Source organism: Melozone crissalis, unplaced genomic scaffold, assembly GCF_028551555.1.
Source record: "Melozone crissalis strain CALT ecotype California unplaced genomic scaffold, PUWL_Pcris_2 ptg000061l_1, whole genome shotgun sequence".
Taxonomy (NCBI): domain Eukaryota; kingdom Metazoa; phylum Chordata; class Aves; order Passeriformes; family Passerellidae; genus Melozone; species Melozone crissalis.
This window is the reverse complement of record NW_026535839.1, coordinates 7419411-7431794: the sequence shown is the minus strand read 5'-3', so window position 1 is coordinate 7431794 and position 12384 is coordinate 7419411.

The following is a 12384-nucleotide window of genomic DNA, read 5'->3' as shown; positions in this document are numbered from 1 at the left end:
ACACCATATAACAACATGGTGTAACACACCCAACACACCCTGTGACGCACTGAGGAACTCTGTGTCACCAACAAAGTTACTGGAAGTGATGCTAACAGAGGTAGTTCTCTTTAAAAGCGTTTTTTCACCCTGAATTATGTGGGTTGGCTTTTTCATCTGAGCTGAAGAGGTGGTCTGAGAAGCCTCATTTGAATTCAGTCAGTCCGGCACGAAGGAAAATTTGCTTCTTTAGAAGTGCTTGAATGTTTCCATTAAATCGCTTTTTTCTCTCCTAGAGACTTTATAACCATTCAAGGCACTCCAACACCGAATTTACATACACCACCAGTCTCAGTAAGAACAACAAAATTATCCACATTTATTGTAGAAGCATTGAGCTGCTCTGTAGGGCCATGATGAGCCCATACACAGCAAGAACCAGCCAGTGCTTTGATCTGACCCTACACATCCCACTCTTGGGGAAAGCACTGAGGCTGCAGTCTGCTTTTCTGACAGAAAACTGACAGATAACTGACAGAATTCAGAACTCTCCCATCCAAGAAACAGAGGGTATTTCTGCATTGGCTTTGTCACTGCTGGCTCTGGAGCTGATGTCCCCTCTGCATTCCTGCACCTGATCACCTCCACTCCCCTCTGCCCTCTGCAGCCTGGGCTGCTCCTCCTCTTCCAGCTCTCCCGTGGTGAGGAGCCAGAAGGTGAACACTTCGCCTGCTGCACTGTGTTAGGATTTTCTTCATTCAGAAGAAGAAAATCTGTGAGAGATTTTCTGTGCTGGAGAGATACAGTTTGTGACAGGGCCAGCGTGTTCCTTAGGGCTGTACAAGCCTACAGAATGTACACTTGAAAAATGCACATAATAAAACACCCTGAACAATCCTGACCTCTGCAAGCATCACCTCAGCACCAGAAACACTTAAATGAAAACCGTGTAAGCTGAGAAAAACACAGGTATGTTCTGAATCTCTTCAGGCAAAGCTCCAGCTGAGAAGCTCTTCTTTTCTATCAAACAAGACTCACAGGATCTGGGCTCTGTAGGGAAATTGGCCACAGAATCCTCTCATAGAAAGGAAAACCTTTTCCCTCTGGCTGGACCCTACTAAACCCACACATCTATAGGAAAAGCTCTAAATACATTTTCAGCTTGCCCTTGTTCAGACCCACTTGGGAACACCTCAGATTCACCATTTCCTTAATTTAAACATTTTGCCTCTGAAAGCTGCAGACATCAAAGGTCAGCTGGGGATTCTTATCAGCTTTACCAGAGTTTTCCATGGGCATGTCCCATTAGGGTGCTGTGTCTCCACCAAGCAGGGTGGAGTTGCTCTGATTACTAATGCTCCCCTTAGCCCCATCTATATCTAAGAGCAGGACACTGAGGGAGTTCCTGCCTGTCCTGGCCAGGAGCCAGAGAATTGAACCTCTGACACCCCACAGAGCTGATGTACAGGGAAGGACACAGCCTTTAACCTGCTCACCCACCAGTAACAACAGAAGAACTCTGTTCTGGGCAAAAATTAGGTTGCCCATGTTGTCACTTGGGCTAGAAAACAGCACCAAATGGCAGTCAAGGGACTCATTTAAGCATTACACCATGTGAACCACCACCAAGAGAGTTGAAGTCAGAGAAAAACCTGTATCACTTGGCCTTTCAGACTAAAGTGCTTCTGTTCCTGAATGAAGGCCTGTGACCTGTCTCTGAGAAATTCTATTTATTTTTTTTTTAAAGCCAGGACTGAGAAACAAAACTAAAATCATTCACACCACTAAGCAAAACCAGATTGTCCCAGTTCCACCTCCATGCTGGCGTTAATTCACAATCTGGGTTCTTTTGCTGGGAGGCCCAAGGACAACACACAAAGGAAGGATTTTGTCCTGGACCCTGCTCCAGCCCCTGATACCACCATGATATCACTCCAGCTATGAGAAGATGGAAGGGAGATCGAGGTTTTAGGTTCTGTTTACAGAGCTGGGCAGGATCCTGCATCCACATCCCTCCTCCAATTAATAGCATGTTCCCTGCTGTCCTGAAATTAAGTAATAAAGAGCTGACCAGCCTGCTGGGGACATCTCTAACAACGTGAGCCATCTGCACTCCTACATTGGGTGGTTCCTCCCATGTCACCACAGTGAAGGTTACTGGCAGGACACCCAGTCTACTTCAGGACTTGTTCCCTGAGCTGTCCTATCATCCCATCCTGAAGGGAATTTTGCTTACACACTCTGATATTTCTGCAAGCACCACCCTTCTGAAGCAGCATGTTGCAATTACACGTCAGAATTTGGCTGTTTCACCAGAAATTTCATATCAGTTACTACTTCTACATTCACTTAAGAACAAATAAGTCACTGTTAGCAAACTCCCTTATTCTCTACTTCAGATGTGTCTTTCATCAGATGGTTTACTAGAGTATTTGTTTTTTTTAATGTAAGCTTTACAAAAAATAACTTTACAAAAATGCAATGTCATTGAGGAGCCATTTTTGCTATTAACAGTTACCATGTGATTTACCAGCTACTGGGACACAAAATTAATATTCACTTTTCTGGAAAAGCTGGGGTTTGGCTCAACTGCAACTCTGGAAAGCAGGAGGACTGCAGTGCTAATTCATCTTCTAGATTATCCAGATGAAAATGAATGAGGTTTTACTGGTAAAAGTTTAATGAAACAAAAGGTTATATTGCCACATAAGGTAATAAGCACCTGCTTGAGACAGGTTGGCACTGAAAAACAGAAGGCACAGTGACTAGAGTGCATTGAGAACCAATTTAAACTGCTCAGAAGCTCTGGAAGATTTCGAATTCTGGCCAGTTCCTTGGAAAATTGTTACTTTTTATAAATTAAAGTTTGGAACAGAATACCAGCATGCTGCTGCAGAAGAAAAGTTCTGGTTTGTCAAAATCGAGACAAAAGCTCAAACACAATTTAATTACAATAGGCTTATAGTTCAATCCTGAGAAAACTGAAGCAGTTCAAAACAAGTGTAGCCAAGTTGAATCACATATTCCTGTGACAGTATCCATTTCCTAGAGCATTTCCTAGGGCATTTCTGCTCTCCCTGCTATAAATGAATATTTACAGATAAGAGTTTAGGCACATAATATTTTTATAAAAGCAGCTACACCTGCAAACACAGGCCACATGAGAGGGTTCAGCCTCCTGGCACTCCTGCCCTGGGCTGACAAGGGAACACCCCAGTGGTTATCCCAGTGGCCAAACTGCAGGTGGTGTTGTCCACATGTGGGCGTTTGTAAGGGCAGTCTGAAAGCAATTATAAACCCAGTCAAACAAGAAACCTGAGGTTAGATTGTCTTAATTTCATTTAAGGCATGTGATTGAAGCTCTGCTTTTTAGGCCATAGTAGACTGTCATAACATGTCAGTTAATTACATAAGCCCAGTTATTAAAAAACAAACAAGTTTTCACTTTTATTGGAGCTGAAATATTTCCAAAGCCAGCAGTAAACAAAGTGTCTGTATTAAATAAATCTCAGGATGAATGTGTTATTGACATATGGATTAACTGGGCTGGATATTTCAGAACCACGTCTGTGCCTTTGCCCGTGCAGATGCTCTCACCAGGCCAACATAAAGTATTATCTTATCACAAACCCTGCAGGAATATTTGTCCAAAGATGCTTCCATTGCTCCTGTTGCCCCTCAGCTTGCAGTGGAGAGGGATCTGTGTATTTTGCCTGCCAGCTGGAGGGTGGACTCAGCCCTGCCTGTCTGACACGCTGCCCTGGCCACCTTCACACCTCTCAGGGGGATTTTGGGCTGAGTTTTGGGGGAAGAGTGCTCCTTTCAGCAGCCCTGGTGGCTGATGCAACCACTTTAATTCAGCTTTAGTTCAGGTTCGCAGAGTCTGCCTGAGCTGGCTGCTGCTCCCAGCCCGGTGCTCTGCTGGCTCAGCGTTACCTGCGCACTTCCACAGGGAAATGATCCAGCAAGGATTGCAGCCGAGCCAAGACAGGCTCTCTCGGTTACACTGCAAAGGAACAGAAGGAAAGTGTCTGTGGAAATGTCAGGGGCTTGGGATTTCGTGAAAAAACTGAAAGACTTGGAGGCAAGCCAGGTGCTCATCCTCTTCGGAAGCAGCCTTCCCACCCCTTCCCTTTCTAGAAAATCAGATGAAGCTTTGCAAAGCCTAATTCTTTAAAAAAACCCAAAAGTGATGAAATGAACGTGTGCTACCACCTGCTGTCCATTATTTGGAAGAGCAGGGTCCCCAGCAGGGCCTGGCACCCACGGTTTCCCCACAGCCCCAGGTCCCACCCTGGCCCCAGGACACTGAGAGCAGCTTCAGCCCATGCAGAGCCAGTCTTGGGGAGCTCAGGGGGCACCTGTCACCCCGGAGAGAAGGCAGTTTGTTGACTTCTCCTGAACAAACAGCAGCATTGAGGAGAGAATTAGGAAATGAGGTTAAAGAGAATGTCAGAAAGTGCTCAGGCTGATGCAGTTTCTTGTGGTGTCAGATCCATGGACAGACACGGAGGTACCAAAATGGAGAACACAGCTCCAGACATCCACGTCCTGGGTGCTCTCTAGGGCCCCTCAGCACCCCTGGCACATCCCTGACAGGCAGCTGCTGTCACAAACAGCCATTAAGGCCAACGATTCACCGAATAAATATGGGTTTAAATAGACCAATTCCTGTACAGGTCACTTCACTTCCACACGTCCCCACCAGGGACTGGCAACTCAGATCTGAAGCAATAAATCACCTCGGGCTGGCAAGAATAACGGCCCAGAGCTCACGAACACAAAGAATGCATTTAATCCTTTTCTGCTGCTGTGGTGAGCAAACAGAGCGCGCCCCGTGCATTAGGCAGCTCTCTGTGTTAATGTATTACCTATAATCATTTGTAGAACAGAACAGAGACCAGTGGAGTCAGTCCAGGTACTCACCATTCACTGTAGCCAAAGGGCTCCCAGGAATCACCATCTTCCCAAAGTGCTGATGAAGAAAGAATTAAGGGAGTAAAAGGGTTTGGTTCTAATTTTAAAAAGAGCCACATATGTCCTGAACCAATGGTAACACATAAGATCTTACAGGGAAAAAAAAAGAAAAAAATTCTGGACACATCCAAAATCTTCCTTTATTCTTCTCAAGCTGTGCAGAGGCTTCTCTTTTTGCAAGGGCCCTGGGCATCAATGCTACCCATCTCAAATTCTTTTTGCAACGTGTCACTAGTCCGTGGTGTCTCCCATCCAAAACCCTCAAAACACCTCTACAGCTAATTAACCAAGCACATTGTTTTACAAAGATTAAACAAAGGAATCCCTCACATACAATGTTACACAGCTGAGCAGCAGACTCCAAAGAGCAGCTGAGTGCAGAACACATTACAGACATGTCCCAAACAGCCAAAGTGCTCAGCTGGGCTGGCAGAGACCACCCGTCAAACAATTCTGAATAAGAAATTGGGAAGAAGTTCCCTTTTCCAAGAACATGTGTCAAAATAAAGTATGGCTAAATTTAATTAATAAATGACTCAGATATAATACTCTGATCAACTGCAACAGAAGGTTGGATTGCAGCAGATATTTCATTGGTAACTCCCCTGGACTTCCCCAGCCTGCTGCAGTTTGCTCTGAAAGGAACCCTCACCAGGTCGGTTTGGAAGGGATCATTTCCATAAGCAAGTACACCCCAGTTCTATCTGAAACCGTTTCTGTACAGCCAACATGCTAGAACAATGGAATAAAAAGGCCAATACAGCATCAGTAAAAGTAGAAAGGCAAAAGGTACCAAAAATAAAGCAAAAAGGGCAAATAAGGTAATTCAGGCTTTACAAATACGTCAAGGGCTTTTCTCTTACTTTCCATCTGCCATGAAGACAAGAAAGAAATATTCTCTGGTGAAATAAAAATGAGCAAAGGAAGAAAACAACACGTATGTTAAAGCCATTTTTCCAAAGCCTCAATGGCATTTCTCTGCCACAGCACTCCACATCTCTCCGTAGGCTCAAGCCAGCGAGCGGATGCTGGGTTACTTCACTCTCATAGCATGAACTCGTACTCCTTGCTATTCTCAATCTGTCACATTCAACAATCACATGTGAAAATGACTCAGGCTGCCAGTTGTCTCCGTGTTGTGCTCGTTGAGCATTTGCCAGTTCCTCAGGAGTAGGCTTGATATTGAAAGCCACACTTTGGGAAACGTGATTTTGCCTGAGCCTGCTGCATTAGGCTCAGACATTTTGGGGTTTTTTTGTCTGACAAATTTTTCTCCTTTTTTTAATCTTGCAGACCAACAGTTCTGGACACAAACGAAACAACAGCAGGTCAGATCAGTGGCTTGTTCAACGTGACATTTTGTCCCTCTTGGGGAGCATTCATTCGAAGTGCCTAATATTTTGGAAGGAATGGAAAAGCCCTTCATGTGCCACACCAATCATCAGCTGTAAACAGACAAATTTTCCTCCTGTCACCTGCAGTGATCACCGGGGAAGCAGGCAGTGCTTTTCACCCTCTTTTTGAGCAGAAGCTGTTCCGTGGTGCAGCCTTTTAGCCAGCATGGCTGCAGACACTGAGTCACCCCCCATCCTGTGCTCCCTCAGCTCAGTGAGGTCTCCCAGTGCTTGGAAACAAAACTCTTCCAGTTTCATCACCTCAGCCCCAATGCCTGCCTTCAAAGCTTTCAAAGAACAATAGAGCCCCGAGGTGCTGCAGCCTCCTCCAAGTGCAGGGGCATCCTGTGGTGATCCTGTCACACACATGGATGTGCCCACATTGCCTTGGGTGATCCTACTCCAGATGTCCCAAAGCAATGGATCTGGTCCTACAGGCAGGGAGCAACCTAATGTGTAGCTCCAAAAGAGGCTGAAAAGTTTTCATATTTAATTATTTTGGCTGTGCTGGTGTTTGACCCAATACTATGTTGTCCCCTCTATCTGCATACCTGATATCCTAAGGAAAGTATTTTGTCAATTCAGATAATATTATTACAGAAATAGCCACACTTAACTACCAGCTAAATTTATTTGGTAATTTTGTAATTTTTTTTGCAACCACCAATAAAAAAAAAACCCCAAGAATAGCAGGCCTATAATAACCTTAAGATTAAAGGGTACTTTATAAATTCTCTGGAGGGTCTTTTCCCAACCAGAGACCGTCCTTAGCTAAAATTCTTTAGATAAATAATAATAATCTCCTATACAAAACATTCAGTAATGAGGACAATCAACATCTTGGAAACGTGAAACACATTGCATAAAGAAGACTATGCATAATTTAATTGGAAATTTTATGAAGTTGCTCACTGTTAAATAAGCAAAATTTAGGCCTAAGATTTGACACAGTCAATAATAATATTAAGAGATTGATTCCAAAATCCTCGTGCAACCCTTTTATTGTTATTCAAAGTAATTAATCTGACTTGCTGATTTATGAAAGGTAAACAATAAATCACTCATTCCGTCCTTCAAATATCAAAAGTTAGACCATGAGGATAATAAACAAAGTTAGCTACATTTCCTAATAATGTAGTAAATTGATTTTTTCTTCAGGAAGCCTCTCCAGCGTCCCCCAGTTCCACAGATAGCTGTCTGAAAGCATACGGTTTGTGTAAAGCCTGTGTGTACCATATGCACGTATCACTTCACTTGCCACTGAAACAGTTGTGTCATGGGTGGAATGTGGCAACTCTACCCACACACAGTAATGTGATACAACAGATGAAGATAGTGGAAAGCCGTGAAACTGTACGGAGAAATTTAAGTAGATTGAGTCCATCTCTACTTCAATGGGAATTAGATCAGGCCCCAAATGAGAATTTATGCATGACAGCTGGATTAACATATATATTTCCTGAAAGACAGTACCTTTATAAACTGAAGAGTTCCATAGTGTCACACTGGAGCATTAGTTCATTTTTTATTAAGAGAGAAACCATCATTTTGTAATTCACGGTAATTTCCTCCAGGACATAGGTCTCCTTAGTTATCTCTTTTGATTCCTGATCCTACTTAATTTGCAAGGGATGAGACTGCAGCAGGGACAGCTTAGTGTATATTTGAGTTATAGTCCTCATATATTCTGGTTCATGAGCAGGAAGAAGCGCGAGCACGAGAGACCCAATTAAATTAAAAGTTCCGCACTCTTCCATTTCAGCGAACGGTCAGGCAACAAATGATTACAGCATTATTGCATTTTCTTACACAAGAAAAACTCCCTCATCTTTACCGTCTTTTTTTTTAATAAAAAAAGCCCAGTGGGCAGTGGCCTGCCTGCCTGACCCACGGTGTGAAATCCTGGCACTGTGGAAAGCTGGAGCTTCCCACCCATCGCATGAAGCTCCATCAGCCATGCAGTGCCACGGCAGGGGGAAGCTTTACAATGCAGGAGCACAGATGGGATCAGCTTGCAAGTAAATATGTTTCTGTTGCTAGAGAAAAGCATAGAAAGCGACGATGAATAAAGATGAAAAATAAGACGCTGACAGAGGAAGGGAAAAAAGCCGCCAAAATGGGTACAAAGGGAAGAGGATCTGGTAGAAAACACCAAAGATCTGCATGGGTAGTTTGAACACTGGCTTTCCTTCCATTAAAGAGAATCCTCCCATCTTACATCAATAATGCCATTATTTGGCATTTAACCTCTCCGTTGTGACTCCATAACTGGGCATTCAGGTATTACATAGCAATTTGCTCTATTCACTCACATACATAAAAGCTTTTGCGGTGAAAGGCAAAGCCTTGTGCTCTTTTTGCAGAGCTTTGAATGCAACCAGGAGCTCTGCCCATGTAATGAATGCAGGCAGGTCATGCCATTAACATTTCTTTCACATTATTAACTTAGTTCTAATATGAAAAGATGGATACATTCTTGGAGAAAGGTGACCAAGAGCTGGAGAGGTGATTCTAGGAACAAAAACATGCAAGAATCAGCCTATGTCTAAAAAATGACAATGAGGTAAACAACATCATGGTTCATAAATCCAGCTTCTTAACAGACTTCAGATTTTAATATTTGATTAGGACAAGTAAGAATTAATGGCATTCTTAGATCTGTTACTTCACTGCTACAGTATAGCACAAATGTACACATTAGGAAGTATTAATGACTCAATGCTCCACAGACTTGCATGCTTGAGATAGAGAAGAAGATTCAATGCACATTTTAAACTGCTCCAACTGTGACAGTTTATCAAATATCTAAATAATTGTAAGAGTAATCTAAACATAGTAAACAAGCATCTCAGGTGATGGCAGAGTTATATGGTAGTATCCATAACCAGCACAAAGGAGTTCAAAACTCTTCTCTTGCTGTGGAAGTGTTCCTGCTAAAATGCAGATATTTCTAGAAAGAAAGCTTTTGATCATATTCAGTTTCTTTCAAAGTACTTATTCCACTTTTGTCTAACAATGCATATTAAAGTAATTCTAAGGCTGCAAAGCCCTTACCTACAAATTGTGCCATCCCAGGATTAAAATTCCTGAATTCATCTCTGTTGTGGATATGCATAAGGGGAGATTTCAATTACCCTTTTACATACAGGTCTTCTGGAAACCACTGAACTCCATTCCATGCAGAGAAAAGCAGGAATATTAATTGCCTCAATGCTTTTTGTATGGAGCTTTCACTGTAGTTTTAATGCTCAATAAACATCAAAGATTTATCTTTACTATCCAGCTGTGAAAGAAGATGCTCTTACATTCACTCGGTAGATGGAGAACAGGCCATAAAACTTAAGGCTGAAATCATTAAAAATGCAATGATTTCAGAAGCACAATATGAGTGCTCCAAGTCCTCATTTTTCAGACTACCTGTCATTTTAGGCATATGCCATGTTCAGAGCAGCTATCCCACTGATCTCAGCCATGGAAGCCATGCTGCAGTTCAGAGCCCTGTGTCTATACCCACACAGAGTGAAAATGCAGACCATAATGAGGCTCTGCCCTCCTATTTGGGATCCCTCTCCATCTCCCACTTACTCCTTCTTTCCTTCTCATTATCTCCCCTGCTTTACCATAACTGTGCTTTCTCTTCGATTCCTTTCCTGCCTCCAGTTATGTTGCTTTTGTCACATTTCCTGGGCACACAAGGTGAGGGAGTGGGTAGGACTGAGCTTTTCCTTGGTCACCCCTTCTGTAACCCCACACACAAGAGATCCCACAAGCCACAACCCCGCTGTGCCTGCTCTCCCTCAGGTTGGGGTGACCATGAGCCATGCAGGATGAAGCTCATCCTTTACTACAAAGAACTTAGAAGTCAAACAATCCTCTACTGTGCAACTGTATATAGATACTTCAAGAGTACATCTTTACCAAATTTAGCAATTTAAATAAAGCAAAAAAGTACCATTGCTCTGCCACAAAGACAACTCTCTACCACAAGTTTCACATCCCTCTGTCAGTGCACAGAGGCACCAGAACCTTGAACCAGCTGTAAATGTTGGTCAAAGGGACCCAGTGTCCTCCCTGAGGCCTCCCAGGCACACTCCCAGCGCCACTTGGATGTGTGCATTCAGAGAGGAGATGATGGGGGGTACTGAGATTTTTTTAAACTACTCACAGCAAATACTTCTATCTCCAAGTGTAAGCTGAGAAATGTTGTAGGACATTCACCTGAGTAGTGTGGGACATGCAATTGTGTGGTACAGGAGATCTGGCGCAGCTGAAGGCTTATTCCACAGCACAAAAAGGCATTTTTGGTTTAGAGTTAATGAATGAAAACTTACACTCAGAGTACAGTACATCTAATATTGTGTTTTAAACAGTGGTCAATTCCTGCTTAACCTGGTTGTCTTTTGCAGCACTCCTGTTCCAAACTCAGGACAACAGCACTCAGTGTGACTTGGCAGCTCCTGAGATGTATGGAACTGTCATGGGCAGGTAAAAGATTAATGGGAAGGGCTCTCTCTTGATTGATGAATCTGTGACCTTGAGCAACCAGAGCACTTGCACCAAGTATATCTGCCATGTGAGACAGACAAAATGAAAGAGGCTCATGTTACACTCTCAGATCTCATTAAGCACCCAGACCAGAAACACCGATACTGGCACTGGCCATCTGCTCCGCTGTTTGCCTGGTTACAGGTCTGATAACACTTTCAGGGAGCAAAAGTTAATCAGACGTACAGATGAGCAATAGCACTGCTGCACAGGAAATTCAGTGGAACATAACAGTTTCTAAAAAAAACCCCCACATACCTGTTTTTACTTCATTCTGCTCTTTCAAACCACACAAGCTGGCGGTTGAAAAAAATTGTTGACATAAAAGGCTGTAACTTTAGGCTCTCCAAATATTGACTTTTTTTATAAATAACCTGTAAAATCATAATAAAGTTCACTAACTTGAAATCTGCCAAATTGCAGTGATCTGTTAATCTATACAGGATTGTTTGTAATTGCTTTTAAAATATTTTCTCTAATGTTCTCATTTGCTTATCTCAGTTATTTGAGAATTATTTTCTGCCTTGGTTCTCCACTTGCAGTGTTGCAGGCCTTTGTCAGTAGACCTTTCCATGTTTAATGTACTATTACCCCAGCATCCATCCCTGAGGAATGAAGGTTCCCTGCAAGCATTTTTCGAGAGACTTATGATCAACTGAATTTTCTTTGCTGAGCAGCAATTCCTGGAAAATCCTGCAACGTATTCAAAGGCTTTCCTACTGCTTTTGGAGAATTAGCTCTGGGCAAAATGATATGGTCTACTGAGGCCATATCTGACCCAGAAAGTATTAACTGAAGAATGTCCAGGACAGCTGCTTATCAGAAAGAAAAGTCATGCAGTGCAGGAGAATGACAAGTAGAGCTACTGGAGTCAGTTGTGAATGACTGTCAGCTCTCCAGAGCCAGCCAGCTCAGGGAAGCAGATACGGCATTCTGCCGGAGCCCGTGCGCATCCGTAATGGAGCAGGCTCGGATATCTTAGCACAGGACTGCACCATGTGGAGAGGAGATAGTTTATCATCCAAGAGCATTTCAGATATATGATATGATAAGGCTGAGCAGAAATCTGAAGTATAGCAGGATTATTTCCAGCCAAGTGTCAACCCTTCCGTGGAGGGCGTTCTGTGAGCAGGTTTAGTCAGCAGCGTGCCAGGGTCATGTTTTCCAAAGCATTGACCTCCACGGATGGGGGTGGTGCTCCTCAGAAGCTGGACCTGGCACCATCCTCTTTCACACTGAGTTCAAAGAGAATGCCTCGCTGCACAACAGTGTGAGTGCCATTCATTTCCAGCTACATATCCACTCATACCTAAATGCAGGCCTCAATTCCTATTCAGCTTTCCAAGATCATAAACAGCGCTCTGGGACAGTTCTGGGTATCTGGGACAATGTTTTTGTTTTCACTGTTCCTTTGGATGAAGTGGTGTGTACCAAGTGTTCATTTGCTGTAGCATCATCAATGCTTCAGCATTTTAACCCTCTGAAAAAC